This window comes from Mesoplodon bidens (assembly GCF_964165515.1).
Source record: "Mesoplodon bidens genome assembly, chromosome: 9".
Lineage (NCBI taxonomy): Eukaryota > Metazoa > Chordata > Mammalia > Artiodactyla > Ziphiidae > Mesoplodon > Mesoplodon bidens.
Window position 1 is genome coordinate 13,669,465 of NC_138166.1, and position 27,003 is coordinate 13,696,467.

Here is a 27,003-nt window from a genome sequence, read left to right on the forward strand (position 1 = left end):
GGGATATAGCAGATTTGCAATGTTGTTTTCCTTTCCGGTGAACTCGTATTTGCTTCCCTTACGCAGAGACGTTTCTGTATTTTTTGTGTGGATTGCTACCAAGCTTACATATTCTTCTTCGTGTATTACAGTGTGTTGAGTCAAGTTCTAGGTGCTAAAAGCAGGTCCTTATTCGCTAATCATTTTCTGTACTTAAGGGTAGGTAGGCCGATTTCAAACTCCAGGTTGATGCCTCTCCCGCTGACTTTCCCCTTTGGTAGCCATAAGTTTGCTTTCTCAATCTGTGACTGTGTTTCTGTTAGGGAAGTTTGTTGTTTTGTATTAAGATGTAGATTGGACCTATAAGTGATATCATATGATATTCCGCTTTCTCTGACATTTGTCCTCCAGTATAATTCTACCGAGGTCCATGCGAGTTCTGCAAATGGACTCATTTCCTTCATTTCATGGCTCAGTAATATTCCATGCTTCATAGGTACTGCAAGTTCTGTATCCATTGTTCCTTTCTAGGACAAATAGTTTGCTTGCGAGTCTATGCTCTTGAAAAGAGGGGTGCACTCAATGTTGGGGTGCATGTGTCCTTCGATTACTGGGTTTCCCAGGGTATATGCCCCAGAGTGGCATTTCTGGATCCTCTGTAGCTCTAGATTTTAGATGTTTAGGAAGCTCCAAACGGTTCTCCATAGTGGCTGTTACCAGTTTACCTTCCCACCACCAGCTGGGCAGGGTTAGCTCTTTTACCACGCCTCCTCCAGCATTTCTTTTTCTTAGACTTGGTGATGATGGTCATTCTGAACGGTGAGAGGTGACACCTCTCTGTCGAGCTGATTTGCATGACCGGAATATTTGATTGACAAAAAGGGCCTTCGGTGTTTTCCACGATATATCCCGGAAAAACCCGAACGCCCCTTTGTTCCAACCGAGTCACTGGTGCTATTAAGCAGCTTTTTACGTGCTTTAATGTGCCAGTAAACCCTACCTGTTGTAATGCCTTTGTTGCAATTCCGCCTTGTTTTCACGTCTTTTTCGATCACCTACCCCAAGGTATTGAGCGAGGTCAGGTGTCCTTTACAGCACAGCAGGTCTTTTAATTGGCAGTGCCCCTGAGCACCGGTTTTCAGGTTGTTGTTACGGGAAGCGGCCACAAGGCGGCAGGCTTTCCTTCAGCCCCACTCGTGTACCAGGGGCAACCAGGGCCTTTGGGGAAGTCCTCTTCCTGCTTGGAAATGAGATGGCCTGTACCTGTGCAAACACCCTAGGGCTTGTGTCTGAGTCCTCCCCCCCTTAACCTTCAGGCAGCGGACAAATTCCAAGCTGTGCAAAACGGGATATGAGGGTATTGTCTTCCCCCGGTGGGGAGACCTTAAGGAAAGAGGTTACAGGTGGGAATCACACCATCGGGAAATATGGAGGTGAGGTGATGTTTCAAATGTCTTCCCGCCCAGAGGTTCTACCATCCTCTGGGTGTCCCAGGCATGGTTACTTGTAGGTTGGGTCCCCTTACCCTGGAGATTTCAGCACCTGCAGTTTGGATCAGGCAGTACATTTCCCATGGGGGCTGCATTAACTGGCCCATCCTCACCAGGACCCTCACTCCCACTGAAGTCCACCCTTGGGACCCTAGCCTGCTCTGGCTGCAGGGATGCGACACCTGGTTGGTTCTGCACCGCTGAACGAATTCAGCAACAATTACCAACCCCCTTTTGTTTTGTATTTTCATAATGGGATATAGCAGATTTGCAATGTTGTTTTCCTTTCCGGTGAACTCGTATTTGCTTCCCTTACGCAGAGACGTTTCTGTATTTTTTGTGTGGATTGCTACCAAGCTTACATATTCTTCTTCGTGTATTACAGTGTGTTGAGTCAAGTTCTAGGTGCTAAAAGCAGGTCCTTATTCGCTAATCATTTTCTGTACTTAAGGGTAGGTATGCCAATTTCAAACTCCAGGTTGATGCCTCTCCCGCTGACTTTCCCCTTTGGTAGCCATAAGTTTGCTTTCTCAATCTGTGACTGTGTTTCTGTTAGGGAAGTTTGTTGTTTTGTATTAAGATGTAGATTGGACCTATAAGTGATATCATACGATATTCCGCTTTCTCTGACATTTGTCACCCAGTATGATTCTACCTAGGTCCATGCGAGTTCTGCAAATGGACTCATTTCCTTCATTTCATGGCTCAGTAATATTCCATGCTTCATAGGTACTGCAAGTTCTGTATCCATTGTTCCTTTCTAGGACAATTAGTTTGCTTGCGAGTCTATGCACTTGAAAAGAGGGGTGCACTCAATGTTGGGGTGCATGTGTCCTTCGATTACAGGGTTTCCCAGTGTATATGCCCCAGAGTGGCATTTCTGGATCCTCTCTAGGTCTAGATTTTAGATGTTTAGGAAGCTCCAAACGGTTCTCCATAGTGGCTGTTACCAGTTTACCTTCCCACCACCAGCTGGGCAGGGTTAGCTCTTTTACCACGCCTCCTCCAGCATTTCTTTTTCTTAGACTTGGTGATGATGGTCATTCTGAACGGTGAGAGGTGACACCTCTCTGTCGAGCTGATTTGCATGACCGGAATATTTGATTGCCAAAAAGGGCCTTCGGTGTTTTCCACGATATATCCCGGAAAAACCCGAACGCCCCTTTGTTCCAACCGAGTCACTGGTGCTATTAAGCAGCTTTTTACGTGCTTTACTGTGCCAGTAAAACCTACCTGTTGTAATGCCTTTGTTGCAATTCCGCCTTGTTTTCACGTCTTTTTCGATCACCTACCCCAAGGTATTGAGCGAGGTCAGGTGTCCTTTACAGCACAGCAGGTCTTTTAATTGGCAGTGCCCCTGAGCACCGGTTTTCAGGTTGTTGTTACGGGAAGCGGCCACAAGGCGGCAGGCTTTCCTTCAGCCCCACTCGTGTACCAGGGGCAACCAGGGCCTTTGGGGAAGTCCTCTTCCTGCTTGGAAATGAGATGGCCTGTACCTGTGCAAACACCCTAGGGCTTGTGTCTGAGTCCTCCCCCCCCTTAACCTTCAGGCAGCGGACAAATTCCAAGCTGTGCAAAACGGGATATGAGGGTGTTGTCTTCCCCCGGTGGGGAGACCTTAAGGAAAGAGGTTACAGGTGGGAATCACACCATCGGGAAATATGGAGGTGAGGTGATGTTTCAAATATCTTCCCGCCCAGAGGTTCTACCATCCTCTGGGTGTCCCAGGCATGTTTACTTGTAGGTTGGGTCCCCTTACCCTGGAGATTTCAGCACCTGCAGTTTGGATCAGGCAGTACATTTCCCATGGGGGCTGCATTAACTGGCCCATCCTCACCAGGACCCTCACTCCCACTGAAGTCCACCCTTGGGACCCTAGCCTGCTCTGGCTGCAGGGATGCGACACCTGTTTGGTTCTGCGCCGCTGAACGAATTCAGTAACAATTCCCAACCCCCTTTTGTTTTGTATTTTCATAATGGGATATAGCAGATTTGCAATGTTGTTTTCCTTTCCGGTGAACTCGTATTTGCTTCCCTTACGCAGAGACGTTTCTGTATTTTTTGTGTGGATTGCTACCAAGCTTACATATTCTTCTTCGTGTATTACAGTGTGTTGAGTCAAGTTCTAGGTGCTAAAAGCAGGTCCTTATTCGCTAATCATTTTCTGTACTTAAGGGTTGGTATGCCGATTTCAAACTCCAGGTTGATGCCTCTCCCGCTGACTTTCCCCTTTGGTAGCCATAAGTTTGCTTTCTCAATCTGTGACTGTGTTTCTGTTAGGGAAGTTTGTTGTTTTGTATTAAGATGTAGATTGGACCTATAAGTGATATCATATGATATTCCGCTTTCTCTGACATTTGTCACCCAGTATGATTCTACCGAGGTCCATGCGAGTTCTGCAAATGGACTCATTTCCTTCATTTCATGGCTCAGTAATATTCCATGCTTCATAGGTACTGCAAGTTCTGTATCCATTGTTCCTTTCTAGGACAATTAGTTTGCTTGCGAGTCTATGCTCTTGAAAAGAGGGGTGCACTCAATGTTGGGGTGCATGTGTCCTTCGATTACTGGGTTTCCCAGGGTATATGCCCCAGAGTGGCATTTCTGGATCCTCTCTAGCTCTAGATTTTAGATGTTTAGTAAGCTCCAAACGGTTCTCCATAGTGGCTGTTACCAGTTTACCTTCCCACCACCAGCTGGGCAGGGTTAGCTCTTTTACCACGCCTCCTCCAGCATTTCTTTTTCTTAGACTTGGTGATGATGGTCATTCTGAACGGTGAGAGGTGACACCTCTCTGTGGAGCTGATTTGCATGACCGGAATATTTGATTGCCAAAAAGGGCCTTCGGTGTTTTCCACGATATATCCCGGAAAAACCCGAACGCCCCTTTGTTCCAACCGAGTCACTGGTGCTATTAAGCAGCTTTTTACGTGCTTTACTGTGCCAGTAAAACCTACCTGTTGTAATGCCTTTGTTGCAATTCCGCCTTGTTTTCACGTCTTTTTCGATCACCTACCCCAAGGTATTGAGCGAGGTCAGGTGTCCTTTACAGCACAGCAGGTCTTTTAATTGGCAGTGCCCCTGAGCACCGGTTTTCAGGTTGTTGTTACGGGAAGCGGCCACAAGGCGGCAGGCTTTCCTTCAGCCCCACTCGTGTACCAGGGGCAACCAGGGCCTTTGGGGAAGTCCTCTTCCTGCTTGGAAATGAGATGGCCTGTACCTGTGCAAACACCCTAGGGCTTGTGTCTGAGTCCTCCCCCCCCTTAACCTTCAGGCAGCGGACAAATTCCAAGCTGTGCAAAACGGGATATGAGGGTGTTGTCTTCCCCCGGTGGGGAGACCTTAAGGAAAGAGGTTACAGGTGGGAATCACACCATCGGGAAATATGGAGGTGAGGTGATGTTTCAAATGTCTTCCCGCCCAGAGGTTCTACCATCCTCTGGGTGTCCCAGGCATGTTTACTTGTAGGTTGGGTCCCCTTACCCTGGAGATTTCAGCACCTGCAGTTTGGATCAGGCAGTACATTTCCCATGGGGGCTGCATTAACTGGCCCATCCTCACCAGGACCCTCACTCCCACTGAAGTCCACCCTTGGGACCCTAGCCTGCTCTGGCTGCAGGGATGCAACACCTGGTTGGTTCTGCGCCGCTGAACGAATTCAGTAACAATTCCCAACCCCCTTTTGTTTTGTATTTTCATAATGGGATATAGCAGATTTGCAATGTTGTTTTCCTTTCCGGTGAACTCGTATTTGCTTCCCTTATGCAGAGACGTTTCTGTATTTTATGTGTGGATTGCTACCAAGCTTACATATTCTTCTTCGTGTATTACAGTGTGTTGAGTCAAGTTCTAGGTGCTAAAAGGAGGTCCTTATTCGCTAATCATTTTCTGTACTTAAGCGTAGGTATGCCAATTTCAAACTCCAGGTTGATGCCTCTCCCGCTGACTTTCCCCTTTGGTAGCCATAAGTTTGCTTTCTCAATCTGTGACTGTGTTTCTGTTAGGGAAGTTTGTTGTTTTGTATTAAGATGTAGATTGGACCTATAAGTGATATCATACGATATTCCGCTTTCTCTGACATTTGTCACCCAGTATGATTCTACCTAGGTCCAAGCGAGTTCTGCAAATGGACTCATTTCCTTCATTTCATGGCTCAGTAATATTCCATGCTTCATAGGTACTGCAAGTTCTGTATCCATTGTTCCTTTCTAGGACAATTAGTTTGCTTGCGAGTCTATGCACTTGAAAAGAGGGGTGCACTCAATGTTGGGGTGCATGTGTCCTTCGATTACTGGGTTTCCCAGTGTATATGCCCCAGAGTGGCATTTCTGGATCCTCTGTAGCTCTAGATTTTAGATGTTTAGGAAGCTCCAAACGGTTCTCCATAGTGGCTGTTACCAGTTTACCTTCCCACCACCAGCTGGCCAGGGTTAGCTCTTTTACCACGCCTCCTCCAGCATTTCTTTTTCTTAGACTTGGTGATGATGGTCATTCTGAACGGTGAGAGGTGACACCTCTCTGTCGAGCTGATTTGCATGACCGGAATATTTGATTGCCAAAAAGGGCCTTCGGTGTTTTCCACGATATATCCCGGAAAAACCCGAACGCCCCTTTGTTCCAACCGAGTCACTGGTGCTATTAAGCAGCTTTTTACGTGCTTTACTGTGCCAGTAAAACCTACCTGTTGTAATGCCTTTGTTGCAATTCCGCCTTGTTTTCACGTCTTTTTCGATCACCTACCCCAAGGTATTGAGCGAGGTCAGGTGTCCTTTACAGCACAGCAGGTCTTTTAATTGGCAGTGCCCCTGAGCACCGGTTTTCAGGTTGTTGTTACGGGAAGCGGCCACAAGGCGGCAGGCTTTCCTTCAGCCCCACTCGTGTACCAGGGGCAACCAGGGCCTTTGGGGAAGTCCTCTTCCTGCTTGGAAATGAGATGGCCTGTACCTGTGCAAACACCCTAGGGCTTGTGTCTGAGTCCTCCCCCCCCTTAACCTTCAGGCAGCGGACAAATTCCAAGCTGTGCAAAACGGGATATGAGGGTGTTGTCTTCCCCCGGTGGGGAGACCTTAAGGAAAGAGGTTACAGGTGGGAATCACACCATCGGGAAATATGGAGGTGAGGTGATGTTTCAAATATCTTCCCGCCCAGAGGTTCTACCATCCTCTGGGTGTCCCAGGCATGTTTACTTGTAGGTTGGGTCCCCTTACCCTGGAGATTTCAGCACCTGCAGTTTGGATCAGGCAGTACATTTCCCATGGGGGCTGCATTAACTGGCCCATCCTCACCAGGACCCTCACTCCCACTGGAGTCCACCCTTGGGACCCTAGCCTGCTCTGGCTGCAGGGATGCGACACCTGTTTGGTTCTGCGCCGCTGAACGAATTCAGTAACAATTCCCAACCCCCTTTTGTTTTGTATTTTCATAATGGGATATAGCAGATTTGCAATGTTGTTTTCCTTTCCGGTGAACTCGTATTTGCTTCCCTTACGCAGAGACGTTTCTGTATTTTTTGTGTGGATTGCTACCAAGCTTACATATTCTTCTTCGTGTATTACAGTGTGTTGAGTCAAGTTCTAGGTGCTAAAAGCAGGTCCTTATTCGCTAATCATTTTCTGTACTTAAGGGTTGGTATGCCGATTTCAAACTCCAGGTTGATGCCTCTCCCGCTGACTTTCCCCTTTGGTAGCCATAAGTTTGCTTTCTCAATCTGTGACTGTGTTTCTGTTAGGGAAGTTTGTTGTTTTGTATTAAGATGTAGATTGGACCTATAAGTGATATCATATGATATTCCGCTTTCTCTGACATTTGTCACCCAGTATGATTCTACCGAGGTCCATGCGAGTTCTGCAAATGGACTCATTTCCTTCATTTCATGGCTCAGTAATATTCCATGCTTCATAGGTACTGCAAGTTCTGTATCCATTGTTCCTTTCTAGGACAATTAGTTTGCTTGCGAGTCTATGCTCTTGAAAAGAGGGGTGCACTCAATGTTGGGGTGCATGTGTCCTTCGATTACTGGGTTTCCCAGGGTATATGCCCCAGAGTGGCATTTCTGGATCCTCTCTAGCTCTAGATTTTAGATGTTTAGTAAGCTCCAAACGGTTCTCCATAGTGGCTGTTACCAGTTTACCTTCCCACCACCAGCTGGGCAGGGTTAGCTCTTTTACCACGCCTCCTCCAGCATTTCTTTTTCTTAGACTTGGTGATGATGGTCATTCTGAACGGTGAGAGGTGACACCTCTCTGTGGAGCTGATTTGCATGACCGGAATATTTGATTGCCAAAAAGGGCCTTCGGTGTTTTCCACGATATATCCCGGAAAAACCCGAACGCCCCTTTGTTCCAACCGAGTCACTGGTGCTATTAAGCAGCTTTTTACTTGCTTTACTGTGCCAGTAAAACCTACCTGTTGTAATGCCTTTGTTGCAATTCCGCCTTGTTTTCACGTCTTTTTCGATCACCTACCCCAAGGTATTGAGCGAGGTCAGGTGTCCTTTACAGCACAGCAGGTCTTTTAATTGGCAGTGCCCCTGAGCACCGGTTTTCAGGTTGTTGTTACGGGAAGCGGCCACAAGGCGGCAGGCTTTCCTTCAGCCCCACTCGTGTACCAGGGGCAACCACGGCCTTTGGGGAAGTCCTCTTCCTGCTTGGAAATGAGATGGCCTGTACCTGTGCAAACACCCTAGGGCTTGTGTCTGAGTCCTCCCCCCCCTTAACCTTCAGGCAGCGGACAAATTCCAAGCTGTGCAAAACGGGATATGAGGGTGTTGTCTTCCCCCGGTGGGGAGACCTTAAGGAAAGAGGTTACAGGTGGGAATCACACCATCGGGAAATATGGAGGTGAGGTGATGTTTCAAATGTCTTCCCGCCCAGAGGTTCTACCATCCTCTGGGTGTCCCAGGCATGTTTACTTGTAGGTTGGGTCCCCTTACCCTGGAGATTTCAGCACCTGCAGTTTGGATCAGGCAGTACATTTCCCATGGGGGCTGCATTAACTGGCCCATCCTCACCAGGACCCTCACTCCCACTGAAGTCCACCCTTGGGACCCTAGCCTGCTCTGGCTGCAGGGATGCAACACCTGGTTGGTTCTGCGCCGCTGAACGAATTCAGTAACAATTCCCAACCCCCTTTTGTTTTGTATTTTCATAATGGGATATAGCAGATTTGCAATGTTGTTTTCCTTTCCGGTGAACTCGTATTTGCTTCCCTTATGCAGAGACGTTTCTGTATTTTATGTGTGGATTGCTACCAAGCTTACATATTCTTCTTCGTGTATTACAGTGTGTTGAGTCAAGTTCTAGGTGCTAAAAGCAGGTCCTTATTCGCTAATCATTTTCTGTACTTAAGGGTTGGTATGCCGATTTCAAACTCCAGGTTGATGCCTCTCCCGCTGACTTTCCCCTTTGGTAGCCATAAGTTTGCTTTCTCAATCTGTGACTGTGTTTCTGTTAGGGAAGTTTGTTGTTTTGTATTAAGATGTAGATTGGACCTATAAGTGATATCATATGATATTCCGCTTTCTCTGACATTTGTCACCCAGTATGATTCTACCGAGGTCCATGCGAGTTCTGCAAATGGACTCATTTCCTTCATTTCATGGCTCAGTAATATTCCATGCTTCATAGGTACTGCAAGTTCTGTATCCATTGTTCCTTTCTAGGACAATTAGTTTGCTTGCGAGTCTATGCTCTTGAAAAGAGGTGTGCACTCAATGTTGGGGTGCATGTGTCCTTCGATTACTGGGTTTCCCAGGGTATATGCCCCAGAGTGGCATTTCTGGATCCTCTCTAGCTCTAGATTTTAGATGTTTAGTAAGCTCCAAACGGTTCTCCATAGTGGCTGTTACCAGTTTACCTTCCCACCACCAGCTGGGCAGGGTTAGCTCTTTTACCACGCCTCCTCCAGCATTTCTTTTTCTTAGACTTGGTGATGATGGTCATTCTGAACGGTGAGAGGTGACACCTCTCTGTGGAGCTGATTTGCATGACCGGAATATTTGATTGCCAAAAAGGGCCTTCGGTGTTTTCCACGATATATCCCGGAAAAACCCGAACGCCCCTTTGTTCCAACCGAGTCACTGGTGCTATTAAGCAGCTTTTTACGTGCTTTACTGTGCCAGTAAAACCTACCTGTTGTAATGCCTTTGTTGCAATTCCGCCTTGTTTTCACGTCTTTTTCGATCACCTACCCCAAGGTATTGAGCGAGGTCAGGTGTCCTTTACAGCACAGCAGGTCTTTTAATTGGCAGTGCCCCTGAGCACCGGTTTTCAGGTTGTTGTTACGGGAAGCGGCCACAAGGCGGCAGGCTTTCCTTCAGCCCCACTCGTGTACCAGGGGCAACCACGGCCTTTGGGGAAGTCCTCTTCCTGCTTGGAAATGAGATGGCCTGTACCTGTGCAAACACCCTAGGGCTTGTGTCTGAGTCCTCCCCCCCCTTAACCTTCAGGCAGCGGACAAATTCCAAGCTGTGCAAAACGGGATATGAGGGTGTTGTCTTCCCCCGGTGGGGAGACCTTAAGGAAAGAGGTTACAGGTGGGAATCACACCATCGGGAAATATGGAGGTGAGGTGATGTTTCAAATGTCTTCCCGCCCAGAGGTTCTACCATCCTCTGGGTGTCCCAGGCATGTTTACTTGTAGGTTGGGTCCCCTTACCCTGGAGATTTCAGCACCTGCAGTTTGGATCAGGCAGTACATTTCCCATGGGGGCTGCATTAACTGGCCCATCCTCACCAGGACCCTCACTCCCACTGAAGTCCACCCTTGGGACCCTAGCCTGCTCTGGCTGCAGGGATGCAACACCTGGTTGGTTCTGCGCCGCTGAACGAATTCAGTAACAATTCCCAACCCCCTTTTGTTTTGTATTTTCATAATGGGATATAGCAGATTTGCAATGTTGTTTTCCTTTCCGGTGAACTCGTATTTGCTTCCCTTATGCAGAGACGTTTCTGTATTTTATGTGTGGATTGCTACCAAGCTTACATATTCTTCTTCGTGTATTACAGTGTGTTGAGTCAAGTTCTAGGTGCTAAAAGGAGGTCCTTATTCGCTAATCATTTTCTGTACTTAAGCGTAGGTATGCCAATTTCAAACTCCAGGTTGATGCCTCTCCCGCTGACTTTCCCCTTTGGTAGCCATAAGTTTGCTTTCTCAATCTGTGACTGTGTTTCTGTTAGGGAAGTTTGTTGTTTTGTATTAAGATGTAGATTGGACCTATAAGTGATATCATACGATATTCCGCTTTCTCTGACATTTGTCACCCAGTATGATTCTACCTAGGGCGAAGCGAGTTCTGCAAATGGACTCATTTCCTTCATTTCATGGCTCAGTAATATTCCATGCTTCATAGGTACTGCAAGTTCTGTATCCATTGTTCCTTTCTAGGACAATTAGTTTGCTTGCGAGTCTATGCACTTGAAAAGAGGGGTGCACTCAATGTTGGGGTGCATGTGTCCTTCGATTACTGGGTTTCCCAGTGTATATGCCCCAGAGTGGCATTTCTGGATCCTCTGTAGCTCTAGATTTTAGATGTTTAGGAAGCTCCAAACGGTTCTCCATAGTGGCTGTTACCAGTTTACCTTCCCACCACCAGCTGGGCAGGGTTAGCTCTTTTACCACGCCTCCTCCAGCATTTCTTTTTCTTAGACTTGGTGATGATGGTCATTCTGAACGGTGAGAGGTGACACCTCTCTGTCGAGCTGATTTGCATGACCGGAATATTTGATTGCCAAAAAGGGCCTTCGGTGTTTTCCACGATATATCCCGGAAAAACCCGAACGCCCCTTTGTTCCAACCGAGTCACTGGTGCTGTTAAGCAGCTTTTTACGTGCTTTACTGTGCCAGTAAAACCTACCTGTTGTAATGCCTTTGTTGCAATTCCGCCTTGTTTTCACGTCTTTTTCGATCACCTACCCCAAGGTATTGAGCGAGGTCAGGTGTCCTTTACAGCACAGCAGGTCTTTTAATTGGCAGTGCCCCTGAGCACCGGTTTTCAGGTTGTTGTTACGGGAAGCGGCCACAAGGCGGCAGGCTTTCCTTCAGCCCCACTCGTGTACCAGGGGCAACCAGGGCCTTTGGGGAAGTCCTCTTCCTGCTTGGAAATGAGATGGCCTGTACCTGTGCAAACACCCTAGGGCTTGTGTCTGAGTCCTCCCCCCCCTTAACCTTCAGGCAGCGGACAAATTCCAAGCTGTGCAAAACGGGATATGAGGGTGTTGTCTTCCCCCGGTGGGGAGACCTTAAGGAAAGAGGTTACAGGTGGGAATCACACCATCGGGAAATATGGAGGTGAGGTGATGTTTCAAATGTCTTCCCGCCCAGAGGTTCTACCATCCTCTGGGTGTCCCAGGCATGTTTACTTGTAGGTTGGGTCCCCTTACCCTGGAGATTTCAGCACCTGCAGTTTGGATCAGGCAGTACATTTCCCATGGGGGCTGCATTAACTGGCCCATCCTCACCAGGACCCTCACTCCCACTGAAGTCCACCCTTGGGACCCTAGCCTGCTCTGGCTGCAGGGATGCGACACCTGTTTGGTTCTGCGCCGCTGAACGAATTCAGTAACAATTCCCAACCCCCTTTTGTTTTGTATTTTCATAATGGGATATAGCAGATTTGCAATGTTGTTTTCCTTTCCGGTGAACTCGTATTTGCTTCCCTTACGCAGAGACGTTTCTGTATTTTTTGTGTGGATTGCTACCAAGCTTACATATTCTTCTTCGTGTATTACAGTGTGTTGAGTCAAGTTCTAGGTGCTAAAAGCAGGTCCTTATTCGCTAATCATTTTCTGTACTTAAGGGTTGGTATGCCGATTTCAAACTCCAGGTTGATGCCTCTCCCGCTGACTTTCCCCTTTGGTAGCCATAAGTTTGCTTTCTCAATCTGTGACTGTGTTTCTGTTAGGGAAGTTTGTTGTTTTGTATTAAGATGTAGATTGGACCTATAAGTGATATCATATGATATTCCGCTTTCTCTGACATTTGTCACCCAGTATGATTCTACCGAGGTCCATGCGAGTTCTGCAAATGGACTCATTTCCTTCATTTCATGGCTCAGTAATATTCCATGCTTCATAGGTACTGCAAGTTCTGTATCCATTGTTCCTTTCTAGGACAATTAGTTTGCTTGCGAGTCTATGCTCTTGAAAAGAGGGGTGCACTCAATGTTGGGGTGCATGTGTCCTTCGATTACTGGGTTTCCCAGGGTATATGCCCCAGAGTGGCATTTCTGGATCCTCTGTAGCTCTAGATTTTAGATGTTTAGTAAGCTCCAAATCGTTCTCCATAGTGGCTGTTACCAGTTTACCTTCCCACCACCAGCTGGGCAGGGTTAGCTCTTTTACCACGCCTCCTCCAGCATTTCTTTTTCTTATACTTGGTGATGATGGTCATTCTGAACGGTGAGAGGTGACACCTCTCTGTGGAGCTGATTTGCATGACCGGAATATTTGACTGCCAAAAAGGGCCTTCGGTGTTTTCACGATATATCCCAGAAAAACCCGAAGGCCCCTTTGTTCCAACCGAGTCACTGGTGCTATTAAGCAGCTTTTTACGTGCTTTACTGTGCCAGTAAAACCTACCTGTTGTAATGCCTTTGTTGCAATTCCGCCTTGTTTTCACGTCTTTTTCGATCACCTACCCCAAGGTATTGAGCGAGGTCAGGTGTCCTTTACAGCACAGCAGGTCTTTTAATTGGCAGTGCCCCTGAGCACCGGTTTTCAGGTTGTTGTTACGGGAAGCGGCCACAAGGCGGCAGGCTTTCCTTCAGCCCCACTCGTGTACCAGGGGCAACCAGGGCCTTTGGGGAAGTCCTCTTCCTGCTTGGAAATGAGATGGCCTGTACCTGTGCAAACACCCTAGGGCTTGTGTCTGAGTCCTCCCCCCCCTTAACCTTCAGGCAGCGGACAAATTCCAAGCTGTGCAAAACGGGATATGAGGGTGTTGTCTTCCCCCGGTGGGGAGACCTTAAGGAAAGAGGTTACAGGTGGGAATCACACCATCGGGAAATATGGAGGTGAGGTGATGTTTCAAATGTCTTCCCGCCCAGAGGTTCTACCATCCTCTGGGTGTCCCAGGCATGTTTACTTGTAGGTTGGGTCCCCTTACCCTGGAGATTTCAGCACCTGCAGTTTGGATCAGGCAGTACATTTCCCATGGGGGCTGCATTAACTGGCCCATCCTCACCAGGACCCTCACTCCCACTGGAGTCCACCCTTGGGACCCTAGCCTGCTCTGGCTGCAGGGATGCGACACCTGTTTGGTTCTGCGCCGCTGAACGAATTCAGTAACAATTCCCAACCCCCTTTTGTTTTGTATTTTCATAATGGGATATAGCAGATTTGCAATGTTGTTTTCCTTTCCGGTGAACTCGTATTTGCTTCCCTTACGCAGAGACGTTTCTGTATTTTTTGTGTGGATTGCTACCAAGCTTACATATTCTTCTTCGTGTATTACAGTGTGTTGAGTCAAGTTCTAGGTGCTAAAAGCAGGTCCTTATTCGCTAATCATTTTCTGTACTTAAGGGTTGGTATGCCGATTTCAAACTCCAGGTTGATGCCTCTCCCGCTGACTTTCCCCTTTGGTAGCCATAAGTTTGCTTTCTCAATCTGTGACTGTGTTTCTGTTAGGGAAGTTTGTTGTTTTGTATTAAGATGTAGATTGGACCTATAAGTGATATCATATGATATTCCGCTTTCTCTGACATTTGTCACCCAGTATGATTCTACCGAGGTCCATGCGAGTTCTGCAAATGGACTCATTTCCTTCATTTCATGGCTCAGTAATATTCCATGCTTCATAGGTACTGCAAGTTCTGTATCCATTGTTCCTTTCTAGGACAATTAGTTTGCTTGCGAGTCTATGCTCTTGAAAAGAGGGGTGCACTCAATGTTGGGGTGCATGTGTCCTTCGATTACTGGGTTTCCCAGGGTATATGCCCCAGAGTGGCATTTCTGGATCCTCTCTAGCTCTAGATTTTAGATGTTTAGTAAGCTCCAAACGGTTCTCCATAGTGGCTGTTACCAGTTTACCTTCCCACCACCAGCTGGGCAGGGTTAGCTCTTTTACCACGCCTCCTCCAGCATTTCTTTTTCTTAGACTTGGTGATGATGGTCATTCTGAACGGTGAGAGGTGACACCTCTCTGTGGAGCTGATTTGCATGACCGGAATATTTGACTGCCAAAAAGGGCCTTCGGTGTTTTCCACGATATATCCCGGAAAAACCCGAACGCCCCTTTGTTCCAACCGAGTCACTGGTGCTATTAAGCAGCTTTTTACGTGCTTTACTGTGCCAGTAAAACCTACCTGTTGTAATGCCTTTGTTGCAATTCCGCCTTGTTTTCACGTCTTTTTCGATCACCTACCCCAAGGTATTGAGCGAGGTCAGGTGTCCTTTACAGCACAGCAGGTCTTTTAATTGGCAGTGCCCCTGAGCACCGGTTTTCAGGTTGTTGTTACGGGAAGCGGCCACAAGGCGGCAGGCTTTCCTTCAGCCCCACTCGTGTACCAGGGGCAACCAGGGCCTTTGGGGAAGTCCTCTTCCTGCTTGGAAATGAGATGGCCTGTACCTGTGCAAACACCCTAGGGCTTGTGTCTGAGTCCTCCCCCCCCTTAACCTTCAGGCAGCGGACAAATTCCAAGCTGTGCAAAACGGGATATGAGGGTGTTGTCTTCCCCCGGTGGGGAGACCTTAAGGAAAGAGGTTACAGGTGGGAATCACACCATCGGGAAATATGGAGGTGAGGTGATGTTTCAAATGTCTTCCCGCCCAGAGGTTCTACCATCCTCTGGGTGTCCCAGGCATGTTTACTTGTAGGTTGGGTCCCCTTACCCTGGAGATTTCAGCACCTGCAGTTTGGATCAGGCAGTACATTTCCCATGGGGGCTGCATTAACTGGCCCATCCTCACCAGGACCCTCACTCCCACTGGAGTCCACCCTTGGGACCCTAGCCTGCTCTGGCTGCAGGGATGCGACACCTGTTTGGTTCTGCGCCGCTGAACGAATTCAGTAACAATTCCCAACCCCCTTTTGTTTTGTATTTTCATAATGGGATATAGCAGATTTGCAATGTTGTTTTCCTTTCCGGTGAACTCGTATTTGCTTCCCTTACGCAGAGACGTTTCTGTATTTTTTGTGTGGATTGCTACCAAGCTTACATATTCTTCTTCGTGTATTACAGTGTGTTGAGTCAAGTTCTAGGTGCTAAAAGCAGGTCCTTATTCGCTAATCATTTTCTGTACTTAAGGGTTGGTATGCCGATTTCAAACTCCAGGTTGATGCCTCTCCCGCTGACTTTCCCCTTTGGTAGCCATAAGTTTGCTTTCTCAATCTGTGACTGTGTTTCTGTTAGGGAAGTTTGTTGTTTTGTATTAAGATGTAGATTGGACCTATAAGTGATATCATATGATATTCCGCTTTCTCTGACATTTGTCACCCAGTATGATTCTACCGAGGTCCATGCGAGTTCTGCAAATGGACTCATTTCCTTCATTTCATGGCTCAGTAATATTCCATGCTTCATAGGTACTGCAAGTTCTGTATCCATTGTTCCTTTCTAGGACAATTAGTTTGCTTGCGAGTCTATGCTCTTGAAAAGAGGGGTGCACTCAATGTTGGGGTGCATGTGTCCTTCGATTACTGGGTTTCCCAGGGTATATGCCCCAGAGTGGCATTTCTGGATCCTCTGTAGCTCTAGATTTTAGATGTTTAGTAAGCTCCAAACGGTTCTCCATAGTGGCTGTTACCAGTTTACCTTCCCACCACCAGCTGGGCAGGGTTAGCTCTTTTACCACGCCTCCTCCAGCATTTCTTTTTCTTAGACTTGGTGATGATGGTCATTCTGAACGGTGAGAGGTGACACCTCTCTGTCGAGCTGATTTGCATGACCGGAATATTTGATTGCCAAAAAGGGCCTTCGGTGTTTTCCACGATATATCCCGGAAAAACCCGAACGCCCCTTTGTTCCAACCGAGTCACTGGTGCTATTAAGCAGCTTTTTACGTGCTTTACTGTGCCAGTAAAACCTACCTGTTGTAATGCCTTTGTTGCAATTCCGCCTTGTTTTCACGTCTTTTTCGATCACCTACCCCAAGGTATTGAGCGAGGTCAGGTGTCCTTTACAGCACAGCAGGTCTTTTAATTGGCAGTGCCCCTGAGCACCGGTTTTCAGGTTGTTGTTACGGGAAGCGGCCACAAGGCGGCAGGCTTTCCTTCAGCCCCACTCGTGTACCAGGGGCAACCAGGGCCTTTGGGGAAGTCCTCTTCCTGCTTGGAAATGAGATGGCCTGTACCTGTGCAAACACCCTAGGGCTTGTGTCTGAGTCCTCCCCCCCCTTAACCTTCAGGCAGCGGACAAATTCCAAGCTGTGCAAAACGGGATATGAGGGTGTTGTCTTCCCCCGGTGGGGAGACCTTAAGGAAAGAGGTTACAGGTGGGAATCACACCATCGGGAAATATGGAGGTGAGGTGATGTTTCAAATGTCTTCCCGCCCAGAGGTTCTACCATCCTCTGGGTGTCCGAGGCATGTTTACTTGTAGGTTGGGTCCCCTTACCCTGGAGATTTCAGCACCTGCAGTTTGGATCAGGCAGTACATTTCCCATGGGGGCTGCATTAACTGGCCCATCCTCACCAGGACCCTCACTCCCACTGAAGTCCACCCTTGGGACCCTAGCCTGCTCTGGCTGCAGGGATGCAACTCCTGGTTGGTTCTGCGCCGCTGAACGAATTCAGTAACAATTCCCAACCCCCTTTTGTTTTGTATTTTCATAATGGGATATAGCAGATTTGCAATGTTGTTTTCCTTTCCGGTGAACTCGTATTTGCTTCCCTTATGCAGAGACGTTTCTGTATTTTTTGTGTGGATTGCTACCAAGCTTACATATTCTTCTTCGTGTATTACAGTGTGTTGAGTCAAGTTCTAGGTGCTAAAAGGAGGTCCTTATTCGCTAATCATTTTCTGTACTTAAGCGTAGGTATGCCAATTTCAAACTCCAGGTTGATGCCTCTCCCGCTGACTTTCCCCTTTGGTAGCCATAAGTTTGCTTTCTCAATCTGTGACTGTGTTTCTGTTAGGGAAGTTTGTTGTTTTGTATTAAGATGTAGATTGGACCTATAAGTGATATCATACGATATTCCGCTTTCTCTGACATTTGTCACCCAGTATGATTCTACCTAGGTCCATGCGAGTTCTGCAAATGGACTCATTTCCTTCATTTCATGGCTCAGTAATATTCCATGCTTCATAGGTACTGCAAGTTCTGTATCCATTGTTCCTTTCTAGGACAATTAGTTTGCTTGCGAGTCTATGCACTTGAAAAGAGGGGTGCACTCAATGTTGGGGTGCATGTGTCCTTCGATTACTGGGTTTCCCAGTGTATATGCCCCAGAGTGGCATTTCTGGATCCTCTGTAGCTCTAGATTTTAGATGTTTAGGAAGCTCCAAACGGTTCTCCATAGTGGCTGTTACCAGTTTACCTTCCCACCACCAGCTGGGCAGGGTTAGCTCTTTTACCACGCCTCCTCCAGCATTTCTTTTTCTTAGACTTGGTGATGATGGTCATTCTGAACGGTGAGAGGTGACACCTCTCTGTCGAGCTGATTTGCATGACCGGAATATTTGATTGCCAAAAAGGGCCTTCGGTGTTTTCCACGATATATCCCGGAAAAACCCGAACGCCCCTTTGTTCCAACCGAGTCACTGGTGCTGTTAAGCAGCTTTTTACGTGCTTTACTGTGCCAGTAAAACCTACCTGTTGTAATGCCTTTGTTGCAATTCCGCCTTGTTTTCACGTCTTTTTCGATCACCTACCCCAAGGTATTGAGCGAGGTCAGGTGTCCTTTACAGCACAGCAGGTCTTTTAATTGGCAGTGCCCCTGAGCACCGGTTTTCAGGTTGTTGTTACGGGAAGCGGCCACAAGGCGGCAGGCTTTCCTTCAGCCCCACTCGTGTACCAGGGGCAACCAGGGCCTTTGGGGAAGTCCTCTTCCTGCTTGGAAATGAGATGGCCTGTACCTGTGCAAACACCCTAGGGCTTGTGTCTGAGTCCTCCCCCCCCTTAACCTTCAGGCAGCGGACAAATTCCAAGCTGTGCAAAACGGGATATGAGGGTGTTGTCTTCCCCCGGTGGGGAGACCTTAAGGAAAGAGGTTACAGGTGGGAATCACACCATCGGGAAATATGGAGGTGAGGTGATGTTTCAAATATCTTCCCGCCCAGAGGTTCTACCATCCTCTGGGTGTCCCAGGCATGTTTACTTGTAGGTTGGGTCCCCTTACCCTGGAGATTTCAGCACCTGCAGTTTGGATCAGGCAGTACATTTCCCATGGGGGCTGCATTAACTGGCCCATCCTCACCAGGACCCTCACTCCCACTGAAGTCCACCCTTGGGACCCTAGCCTGCTCTGGCTGCAGGGATGCGACACCTGTTTGGTTCTGCGCCGCTGAACGAATTCAGTAACAATTCCCAACCCCCTTTTGTTTTGTATTTTCATAATGGGATATAGCAGATTTGCAATGTTGTTTTCCTTTCCGGTGAACTCGTATTTGCTTCCCTTACGCAGAGACGTTTCTGTATTTTTTGTGTGGATTGCTACCAAGCTTACATATTCTTCTTCGTGTATTACAGTGTGTTGAGTCAAGTTCTAGGTGCTAAAAGCAGGTCCTTATTCGCTAATCATTTTCTGTACTTAAGGGTTGGTATGCCGATTTCAAACTCCAGGTTGATGCCTCTCCCGCTGACTTTCCCCTTTGGTAGCCATAAGTTTGCTTTCTCAATCTGTGACTGTGTTTCTGTTAGGGAAGTTTGTTGTTTTGTATTAAGATGTAGATTGGACCTATAAGTGATATCATATGATATTCCGCTTTCTCTGACATTTGTCACCCAGTATGATTCTACCGAGGTCCATGCGAGTTCTGCAAATGGACTCATTTCCTTCATTTCATGGCTCAGTAATATTCCATGCTTCATAGGTACTGCAAGTTCTGTATCCATTGTTCCTTTCTAGGACAATTAGTTTGCTTGCGAGTCTATGCTCTTGAAAAGAGGGGTGCACTCAATGTTGGGGTGCATGTGTCCTTCGATTACTGGGTTTCCCAGGGTATATGCCCCAGAGTGGCATTTCTGGATCCTCTGTAGCTCTAGATTTTAGATGTTTAGTAAGCTCCAAATCGTTCTCCATAGTGGCTGTTACCAGTTTACCTTCCCACCACCAGCTGGGCAGGGTTAGCTCTTTTACCACGCCTCCTCCAGCATTTCTTTTTCTTAGACTTGGTGATGATGGTCATTCTGAACGGTGAGAGGTGACACCTCTCTGTGGAGCTGATTTGCATGACCGGAATATTTGACTGCCAAAAAGGGCCTTCGGTGTTTTCACGATATATCCCAGAAAAACCCGAACGCCCCTTTGTTCCAACCGAGTCACTGGTGCTATTAAGCAGCTTTTTACGTGCTTTACTGTGCCAGTAAAACCTACCTGTTGTAATGCCTTTGTTGCAATTCCGCCTTGTTTTCACGTCTTTTTCGATCACCTACCCCAAGGTATTGAGCGAGGTCAGGTGTCCTTTACAGCACAGCAGGTCTTTTAATTGGCAGTGCCCCTGAGCACCGGTTTTCAGGTTGTTGTTACGGGAAGCGGCCACAAGGCGGCAGGCTTTCCTTCAGCCCCACTCGTGTACCAGGGGCAACCAGGGCCTTTGGGGAAGTCCTCTTCCTGCTTGGAAATGAGATGGCCTGTACCTGTGCAAACACCCTAGGGCTTGTGTCTGAGTCCTCCCCCCCCTTAACCTTCAGGCAGCGGACAAATTCCAAGCTGTGCAAAACGGGATATGAGGGTGTTGTCTTCCCCCGGTGGGGAGACCTTAAGGAAAGAGGTTACAGGTGGGAATCACACCATCGGGAAATATGGAGGTGAGGTGATGTTTCAAATGTCTTCCCGCCCAGAGGTTCTACCATCCTCTGGGTGTCCCAGGCATGTTTACTTGTAGGTTGGGTCCCCTTACCCTGGAGATTTCAGCACCTGCAGTTTGGATCAGGCAGTACATTTCCCATGGGGGCTGCATTAACTGGCCCATCCTCACCAGGACCCTCACTCCCACTGAAGTCCACCCTTGGGACCCTAGCCTGCTCTGGCTGCAGGGATGCAACACCTGGTTGGTTCTGCGCCGCTGAACGAATTCAGTAACAATTCCCAACCCCCTTTTGTTTTGTATTTTCATAATGGGATATAGCAGATTTGCAATGTTGTTTTCCTTTCCGGTGAACTCGTATTTGCTTCCCTTATGCAGAGACGTTTCTGTATTTTTTGTGTGGATTGCTACCAAGCTTACATATTCTTCTTCGTGTATTACAGTGTGTTGAGTCAAGTTCTAGGTGCTAAAAGGAGGTCCTTATTCGCTAATCATTTTCTGTACTTAAGCGTAGGTATGCCAATTTCAAACTCCAGGTTGATGCCTCTCCCGCTGACTTTCCCCTTTGGTAGCCATAAGTTTGCTTTCTCAATCTGTGACTGTGTTTCTGTTAGGGAAGTTTGTTGTTTTGTATTAAGATGTAGATTGCACGTATAAGTGATATCATATGACATTCCGCTTTCTCTGACATTTGTCACCCAGTATAATTCTACCGAGGTCCATGCGAGTTCTGCAAATGGACTCATTTCCTTCATTTCATGGCTCAGTAATATTCCATGCTTCATAGGTACTGCAAGTTCTGTATCCATTGTTCCTTTCTAGGACAATTAGTTTGCTTGCGAGTCTATGCTCTTGAAAAGAGGGGTGCACTCAATGTTGGGGTGCATGTGTCCTTCGATTACTGGGTTTCCCAGGGTATATGCCCCAGAGTGGCATTTCTGGATCCTCTCTAGCTCTAGATTTTAGATGTTTAGTAAGCTCCAAACGGTTCTCCATAGTGGCTGTTACCAGTTTACCTTCCCACCACCAGCTGGGCAGGGTTAGCTCTTTTACCACGCCTCCTCCAGCATTTCTTTTTCTTAGACTTGGTGATGATGGTCATTCTGAACGGTGAGAGGTGACACCTCTCTGTGGAGCTGATTTGCATGACCGGAATATTTGATTGCCAAAAAGGGCCTTCGGTGTTTTCCACGATATATCCCGGAAAAACCCGAACGCCCCTTTGTTCCAACCGAGTCACTGGTGCTATTAAGCAGCTTTTTACGTGCTTTACTGTGCCAGTAAAACCTACCTGTTGTAATGCCTTTGTTGCAATTCCGCCTTGTTTTCACGTCTTTTTCGATCACCTACCCCAAGGTATTGAGCGAGGTCAGGTGTCCTTTACAGCACAGCAGGTCTTTTAATTGGCAGTGCCCCTGAGCACCGGTTTTCAGGTTGTTGTTACGGGAAGCGGCCACAAGGCGGCAGGCTTTCCTTCAGCCCCACTCGTGTACCAGGGGCAACCAGGGCCTTTGGGGAAGTCCTCTTCCTGCTTGGAAATGAGATGGCCTGTACCTGTGCAAACACCCTAGGGCTTGTGTCTGAGTCCTCCCCCCCCTTAACCTTCAGGCAGCGGACAAATTCCAAGCTGTGCAAAACGGGATATGAGGGTGTTGTCTTCCCCCGGTGGGGAGACCTTAAGGAAAGAGGTTACAGGTGGGAATCACACCATCGGGAAATATGGAGGTGAGGTGATGTTTCAAATGTCTTCCCGCCCAGAGGTTCTACCATCCTCTGGGTGTCCCAGGCATGTTTACTTGTAGGTTGGGTCCCCTTACCCTGGAGATTTCAGCACCTGCAGTTTGGATCAGGCAGTACATTTCCCATGGGGGCTGCATTAACTGGCCCATCCTCACCAGGACCCTCACTCCCACTGAAGTCCACCCTTGGGACCCTAGCCTGCTCTGGCTGCAGGGATGCAACACCTGGTTGGTTCTGCGCCGCTGAACGAATTCAGTAACAATTCCCAACCCCCTTTTGTTTTGTATTTTCATAATGGGATATAGCAGATTTGCAATGTTGTTTTCCTTTCCGGTGAACTCGTATTTGCTTCCCTTACGCAGAGACGTTTCTGTATTTTTTGTGTGGATTGCTACCAAGCTTACATATTCTTCTTCGTGTATTACAGTGTGTTGAGTCAAGTTCTAGGTGCTAAAAGCAGGTCCTTATTCGCTAATCATTTTCTGTACTTAAGGGTTGGTATGCCGATTTCAAACTCCAGGTTGATGCCTCTCCCGCTGACTTTCCCCTTTGGTAGCCATAAGTTTGCTTTCTCAATCTGTGACTGTGTTTCTGTTAGGGAAGTTTGTTGTTTTGTATTAAGATGTAGATTGGACCTATAAGTGATATCATATGATATTCCGCTTTCTCTGACATTTGTCACCCAGTATGATTCTACCGAGGTCCATGCGAGTTCTGCAAATGGACTCATTTCCTTCATTTCATGGCTCAGTAATATTCCATGCTTCATAGGTACTGCAAGTTCTGTATCCATTGTTCCTTTCTAGGACAATTAGTTTGCTTGCGAGTCTATGCTCTTGAAAAGAGGGGTGCACTCAATGTTGGGGTGCATGTGTCCTTCGATTACTGGGTTTCCCAGGGTATATGCCCCAGAGTGGCATTTCTGGATCCTCTCTAGCTCTAGATTTTAGATGTTTAGTAAGCTCCAAACGGTTCTCCATAGTGGCTGTTACCAGTTTACCTTCCCACCACCAGCTGGGCAGGGTTAGCTCTTTTACCACGCCTCCTCCAGCATTTCTTTTTCTTAGACTTGGTGATGATGGTCATTCTGAACGGTGAGAGGTGACACCTCTCTGTGGAGCTGATTTGCATGACCGGAATATTTGATTGCCAAAAAGGGCCTTCGGTGTTTTCCACGATATATCCCGGAAAAACCCGAACGCCCCTTTGTTCCAACCGAGTCACTGGTGCTATTAAGCAGCTTTTTACGTGCTTTACTGTGCCAGTAAAACCTACCTGTTGTAATGCCTTTGTTGCAATTCCGCCTTGTTTTCACGTCTTTTTCGATCACCTACCCCAAGGTATTGAGCGAGGTCAGGTGTCCTTTACAGCACAGCAGGTCTTTTAATTGGCAGTGCCCCTGAGCACCGGTTTTCAGGTTGTTGTTACGGGAAGCGGCCACAAGGCGGCAGGCTTTCCTTCAGCCCCACTCGTGTACCAGGGGCAACCAGGGCCTTTGGGGAAGTCCTCTTCCTGCTTGGAAATGAGATGGCCTGTACCTGTGCAAACACCCTAGGGCTTGTGTCTGAGTCCTCCCCCCCCTTAACCTTCAGGCAGCGGACAAATTCCAAGCTGTGCAAAACGGGATATGAGGGTGTTGTCTTCCCCCGGTGGGGAGACCTTAAGGAAAGAGGTTACAGGTGGGAATCACACCATCGGGAAATATGGAGGTGAGGTGATGTTTCAAATGTCTTCCCGCCCAGAGGTTCTACCATCCTCTGGGTGTCCCAGGCATGTTTACTTGTAGGTTGGGTCCCCTTACCCTGGAGATTTCAGCACCTGCAGTTTGGATCAGGCAGTACATTTCCCATGGGGGCTGCATTAACTGGCCCATCCTCACCAGGACCCTCACTCCCACTGAAGTCCACCCTTGGGACCCTAGCCTGCTCTGGCTGCAGGGATGCAACACCTGGTTGGTTCTGCGCCGCTGAACGAATTCAGTAACAATTCCCAACCCCCTTTTGTTTTGTATTTTCATAATGGGATATAGCAGATTTGCAATGTTGTTTTCCTTTCCGGTGAACTCGTATTTGCTTCCCTTATGCAGAGACGTTTCTGTATTTTATGTGTGGATTGCTACCAAGCTTACATATTCTTCTTCGTGTATTACAGTGTGTTGAGTCAAGTTCTAGGTGCTAAAAGGAGGTCCTTATTCGCTAATCATTTTCTGTACTTAAGCGTAGGTATGCCAATTTCAAACTCCAGGTTGATGCCTCTCCCGCTGACTTTCCCCTTTGGTAGCCATAAGTTTGCTTTCTCAATCTGTGACTGTGTTTCTGTTAGGGAAGTTTGTTGTTTTGTATTAAGATGTAGATTGGACCTATAAGTGATATCATACGATATTCCGCTTTCTCTGACATTTGTCACCCAGTATGATTCTACCTAGGTCCATGCGAGTTCTGCAAATGGACTCATTTCCTTCATTTCATGGCTCAGTAATATTCCATGCTTCATAGGTACTGCAAGTTCTGTATCCATTGTTCCTTTCTAGGACAATTAGTTTGCTTGCGAGTCTATGCACTTGAAAAGAGGGGTGCACTCAATGTTGGGGTGCATGTGTCCTTCGATTACTGGGTTTCCCAGTGTATATGCCCCAGAGTGGCATTTCTGGATCCTCTGTAGCTCTAGATTTTAGATGTTTAGGAAGCTCCAAACGGTTCTCCATAGTGGCTGTTACCAGTTTACCTTCCCACCACCAGCTGGGCAGGGTTAGCTCTTTTACCACGCCTCCTCCAGCATTTCTTTTTCTTAGACTTGGTGATGATGGTCATTCTGAACGGTGAGAGGTGACACCTCTCTGTCGAGCTGATTTGCATGACCGGAATATTTGATTGCCAAAAAGGGCCTTCGGTGTTTTCCACGATATATCCCGGAAAAACCCGAACGCCCCTTTGTTCCAACCGAGTCACTGGTGCTATTAAGCAGCTTTTTACGTGCTTTACTGTGCCAGTAAAACCTACCTGTTGTAATGCCTTTGTTGCAATTCCGCCTTGTTTTCACGTCTTTTTCGATCACCTACCCCAAGGTATTGAGCGAGGTCAGGTGTCCTTTACAGCACAGCAGGTCTTTTAATTGGCAGTGCCCCTGAGCACCGGTTTTCAGGTTGTTGTTACGGGAAGCGGCCACAAGGCGGCAGGCTTTCCTTCAGCCCCACTCGTGTACCAGGGGCAACCAGGGCCTTTGGGGAAGTCCTCTTCCTGCTTGGAAATGAGATGGCCTGTACCTGTGCAAACACCCTAGGGCTTGTGTCTGAGTCCTCCCCCCCCTTAACCTTCAGGCAGCGGACAAATTCCAAGCTGTGCAAAACGGGATATGAGGGTGTTGTCTTCCCCCGGTGGGGAGACCTTAAGGAAAGAGGTTACAGGTGGGAATCACACCATCGGGAAATATGGAGGTGAGGTGATGTTTCAAATATCTTCCCGCCCAGAGGTTCTACCATCCTCTGGGTGTCCCAGGCATGTTTACTTGTAGGTTGGGTCCCCTTACCCTGGAGATTTCAGCACCTGCAGTTTGGATCAGGCAGTACATTTCCCATGGGGGCTGCATTAACTGGCCCATCCTCACCAGGACCCTCACTCCCACTGGAGTCCACCCTTGTGACCCTAGCCTGCTCTGGCTGCAGGGATGCGACACCTGTTTGGTTCTGCGCCGCTGAACGAATTCAGTAACAATTCCCAACCCCCTTTTGTTTTGTATTTTCATAATGGGATATAGCAGATTTGCAATGTTGTTTTCCTTTCCGGTGAACTCGTATTTGCTTCCCTTACGCAGAGACGTTTCTGTATTTTTTGTGTGGATTGCTACCAAGCTTACATATTCTTCTTCGTGTATTACAGTGTGTTGAGTCAAGTTCTAGGTGCTAAAAGCAGGTCCTTATTCGCTAATCATTTTCTGTACTTAAGGGTTGGTATGCCGATTTCAAACTCCAGGTTGATGCCTCTCCCGCTGACTTTCCCCTTTGGTAGCCATAAGTTTGCTTTCTCAATCTGTGACTGTGTTTCTGTTAGGGAAGTTTGTTGTTTTGTATTAAGATGTAGATTGGACCTATAAGTGATATCATATGATATTCCGCTTTCTCTGACATTTGTCACCCAGTATGATTCTACCGAGGTCCATGCGAGTTCTGCAAATGGACTCATTTCCTTCATTTCATGGCTCAGTAATATTCCATGCTTCATAGGTACTGCAAGTTCTGTATCCATTGTTCCTTTCTAAGACAATTAGTTTGCTTGCGAGTCTATGCTCTTGAAAAGAGGGGTGCACTCAATGTTGGGGTGCATGTGTCCTTCGATTACTGGGTTTCCCAGGGTATATGCCCCAGAGTGGCATTTCTGGATCCTCTGTAGCTCTAGATTTTAGATGTTTAGTAAGCTCCAAATCGTTCTCCATAGTGGCTGTTACCAGTTTACCTTCCCACCACCAGCTGGGCAGGGTTAGCTCTTTTACCACGCCTCCTCCAGCATTTCTTTTTCTTAGACTTGGTGATGATGGTCATTCTGAACGGTGAGAGGTGACACCTCTCTGTGGAGCTGATTTGCATGACCGGAATATTTGACTGCCAAAAAGGGCCTTCGGTGTTTTCACGATATATCCCAGAAAAACCCGAACGCCCCTTTGTTCCAACCGAGTCACTGGTGCTATTAAGCAGCTTTTTACGTGCTTTACTGTGCCAGTAAAACCTACCTGTTGTAATGCCTTTGTTGCAATTCCGCCTTGTTTTCACGTCTTTTTCGATCACCTACCCCAAGGTATTGAGCGAGGTCAGGTGTCCTTTACAGCACAGCAGGTCTTTTAATTGGCAGTGCCCCTGAGCACCGGTTTTCAGGTTGTTGTTACGGGAAGCGGCCACAA